Genomic DNA, 4,379 nt, shown 5'->3' on the forward strand with positions numbered 1-4,379 from the left:
TTTCCCAGAGAAGCGCTCCAGAGACAGTTTTGCTGCTGATTAGAGCTTCTGACTATCCATCCTGAAGGCCATTCACAATGAGTAATCTGGAAGAAAGGCAATCTCTGAACGCAAGTTCAAACAACTACAGCGAATATCATACTAACTAGTGATATATGTGTTCCTTTAAATTAACTAGATAAGACTGTTTCCACTGGAGTTAACGTGGTATTAGAGGTTGTAAGCAATGCAGCAGACAAGGAAGAGTAATGTGGTTTTAAGAATCAAAAGGAGGAAGTTAAATTGTCATTATTTTCAGAAAGTATAATTGCTTACATAGAAAATTCCAGAGACTCAAAAAGCTATTAGAACTATTAAGAAATTGCAACAAGTTTAGTGGATAAAAATAAAATTTAAAAATCCACAATATTCTAATACATCAGCAACAGCCAATTAGAATATGTAATTTTAAGAATGCAATTCATGGGACTTCCCTGGAGGTCCAGTGGTTAAGACTTCACCTTCCAATGCAGGGGGTGTGGGTTCGATCCCTGGCGGGGGAGCTAAGATCCCACATGTCTCGTGGCCAATTAACCAAAACATAAAACAGAAGCAGTATTGTAACAAGTAAAGACTTTTAAAAAATGGTCCACATCAAAAAAAAATCTTTAAAAAAAAAAAGGAATGCAGCCTGCGGGTGCCCGCCGAGCCCTGCCGGGTGCTGGATCCCAGAGTGCCCGGGACGGGGCCCGAGGAGCGGGCACCGGGCCGAGGAAGCAAGTGGTAAGCAGCGCAGACGGCGGGCGCTGCCTGAGGTGACAAGGACCGCGAGCGAGATGGTAAAGAACAGGTCCAAGAAGAGCTCGAAGAAAAAAAATCCCAGCAGCAGCAGCAAGTTGCCTCCAGTTTGTTATGAAGTAATTACCTTGAAGACTAAAAAGAAGATGACTGCTGATATATTCCGCCGAAGAAAACCAGCCAACTCCAGCAGCACTACTGTCCATCAGTACCACCAGCAGAATCTCAGTAACAACAACCTTATTCCAGCCCCGAATTGGCAGGTTCCTTATCCCACCATTAGAGAGAGAAATGCGGTGATGTTCCATAATGATTTGATGGCAGATGTACATTTTGTGGTTGGGCCACCAGGTGGGACTCAGCGGTTGCCAGGACACAAATATGTTTTAGCTGTTGGGAGCTCCGTGTTCCATGCAATGTTTTATGGAGAACTTGCCGAAGACAAAGCTGAGATCTGTGTACCAGATGTCGACCCTGCTGCTTTTCTCGCTATGCTGAAATACATCTACTGTGATGAAATGGACTTGGCTGCTGTCACAGTCTTGGCCACTCTTTATGCTGCCAAAAAGTACATCGTCCCTCACCTCGCCCGAGCCTGCGTCAATCTCCTGGAGACCTGCCTGAGCGCCAAGAACGCCTGTGTCCTCCTGTCCCAGAGCTGCCTGTTTGAGGAGCCGGGCCTGACCCAGCGGTGCTGGGAGGTGATTGACGCCCAGGCCGAGCTCGCTCTCAAGTCTGAGGGGTTCTGTGATATTGACTTCCGGACACTAGAAAGTATCCTCCGCAGGGAAACTCTGAATGCCAAAGAAATTGTGGTTTTCGAGGCAGCTCTCAGCTGGGCTGAAGTGGAATGCCAGCGACAAGATCTGGCTTTGAGCGCTGAAAACAAGCGCAAGGTCCTCCGGAAGGCGCTTTACTTGACCCGCATCCCGACCATGGCCCTGGACGATTTTGCAAACAGTGCTGCGCAGTCCGGAGTCTTAACTCTGAACGAGACCAACGACATCTTCCTCTGGTACACCGCGGCCAAGAAGCCCGAGCTGCAAAGCCCGCAAGGGCCTCGTCCTCCAGCGCTGCCACCGTTTCCAGTTGTGCGCCTACCGGAGCAACCAGTGGCGCTACCGGGGCCGCTGCGACAGCATCCAGTTCGCCGTCGACAAGAGGGTGTTCATCGCGGGCTTCGGGCTGCACGGCTCCAGCTACGGCTCGGCCGAGTACAGCGCCAAGATCGAACTCAAGCGGCAGGGCGTCGTCCTGGGGCAGAACTTGAGCAAGTACTTCTCAGACGGCTCCAGCAACACCTTCTCCGCGTGGTTTGAGTACCCGGTGCAGACTAAGCAGGACACCTTCTACACGGCCTGCGTGATCCCGGATGGTAATGAGCTCAGCTACTTTGGACAGGAAGGCATGACAGAAGTTCAGTGTGGCAAAGTCACCGTCGGCACTGGAGTGCAGGGGCGGGGGGGAGCAGATCCCCGAATTTATATTCTACGCTTGAGCACGCTTCCCGGAGCAGTGCGGGCTCTGAGGTGCACACCACGCTCCTACTTGCTTGATGCTTAGCTCAGCTGCAGGTTTGCGATCAGCGCAGGTAATTTGTAACGAATGGAGCTGTAGGCAGGTTCAAATTTCTTTCAACCTTTTAATTATGTACAGGCAAAAATGCAGCGTTCAGCTTCTAACTCTATGCCTAAAAGAGCCAAGTTCTCATCAAGGCTTGTGGTTCTTAGAGTTGCGTTTATACATCTGGGGAGATTTTGTGTTCTTCTCCAACTGCCCCACTGACCTCCCAGTTTTGTCCCTCTTAGGACAATTTTTGGATCACTTCAAATTCTCTTTTGGGCTTTATTTTAAGTAGGAATAAATAGTCTAAAATAACAATAACAAGAATTATTTTTAAACAGAACCCCTCCCTCCCCCCAAAACGATAAACCTCATTGTACAATTTTGAAAGACGTTTTGCTTGATAATAAGTAATAATTTAGAAAGTAGACAGTAGTCATGTTTACCTTCTTATTTTATTTCCTTTTAAATATTTTACTTTTGGGCATTGCTTTTTCTTAAATCCTAAATTCGTAAGATTGTTAAATTTTAAATTGGAAAGTGTCAATGTAAAGTAAGTAAGAAATTGCAAGCTTTAGGTCATGACTTTTTGCTACAAACAGATTTATATTCTTTTAGTTTAGAAGACAAAATATTGCAGTACAGAGGCTTCTTTTAGAAGTAACTAAATTATAAAATTTTATTGTCATCAGAAAAAAGTTGCAGGCCTATTAATTTAAACTAAAATGGTTTTGAAAGGAAGCCTAAAAAAGCCCCATATGACAAATAGTTTAATTGATGGCATATTATAATACAGAGTTCAAAAAGTCAGATTCTTTTCCCCCTGTTTAGCTTCTGATCCCTGCCATTTGCAGGTTTTCAAAAGTTGTACTGTATAGAATTCCTATTCCCTTTTTCCCATGAAAAGAGGACCAAACGATTCTTTAGATGAATGGAAAAACAATTAGTTTTGTAGCACCACATGTTAATGTAATAAGATATTTTATTCATTGATTTTTTTCTTAATCTGTAATGTATTTCACCGGATCTACTTTGACCACATTGTATCTTCTTAGTTAATTATAATTCTGTCCTGTTCCTGGACTGCTAGAATCTGGCCTCTGGCCATCTTAAAGTGCCAATATATGCCTGCAGGGTTTTTAGAAAATGGTCTAGAACGATACTCTTGATGATACCTAATATTCACTGCCTCAGCATCACATCCAGCTCTCTTATTTGTCCACGGATAATGTACACAAAGGAGGGAAAAGCTCATCAAAACATTCTCCTTCAGCGAAGGCTTGTGCTGTGCTGGCTTAGTGCCTGTGACCCTGGTGGTGTCCACTGTGTTCACTCCCAGTTGAAGTATCCATGTGTTTCTGGGCAGCTTTTCTGCCCAGCGTGATCCTGAGATGGCTTCCCAGCCACCCAGAGTGTGGTCGCTGGCCACCTCCTTCTCCTGTTCCGTGAGCCCAAAGCTGGCTCTGGAGCAGGGATTAGTCCTGGGATGGGTGTCTGCGTGGGTGCCCGTGCGCGTTCAGGTGTGTGCCAGCTCAGGAATTGTCTCTTCCCTGCCTGGTCAGTGAGGGCTGGGACAGAAATGGTCCCCCTGCTGGCCCCAGCTGGGCCCCACTGAGTGATTACCTGTGCTTTTGGGCCACCTCTCCCCCTGTAGACGTGGGCTTGTTGCTTCGGCTGGCTTCCCTGATGGAGGAGAACACTGGATTACGGGAAATGTTTTAATCACCTTTACCATTACCTATGTCTGTTAGCGTAGATGATCAAAAGCTATTACGGTGATTATAGATGAGTATTCCCAGGACAACTTTCCAAAATTATCTAACAATTATTTCTTATTAGCGAGATGACAGATAGTAGTTTTGGCAAACTGTGAAATAAGGTACATTTTCAATTTAAAAACTACTTCTACAAAGGGTTTTATTTATAAATTATGGTTAAACATTTTGGTAACTCATAGTTACCTTGCAAATTGGTAGACTATATACCTGATTGGAAGGAACTCACTTTTAAGCCAGAGGAGAAGAAACTTTATTTAGCAC

At 45.3% G+C, this 4,379-nt stretch overlaps 1 pseudogene; it reads left to right on the forward strand.

Moving 5' to 3' along the window:
• Window positions 1-607: 607 nt before the first annotated feature.
• LOC113611890 (BTB/POZ domain-containing protein 3 pseudogene) lies at window positions 608-2,340 on the forward strand (annotated as a pseudogene).
• Window positions 2,341-4,379: the final 2,039 nt, after the last annotated feature.

Source organism: Aethalodelphis obliquidens, unplaced genomic scaffold (assembly GCF_003676395.1).
Source record: "Aethalodelphis obliquidens isolate GAN/ISIS:26980383/991018 unplaced genomic scaffold, ASM367639v1 scaffold71, whole genome shotgun sequence".
Classification (NCBI taxonomy): domain Eukaryota; kingdom Metazoa; phylum Chordata; class Mammalia; order Artiodactyla; family Delphinidae; genus Aethalodelphis; species Aethalodelphis obliquidens.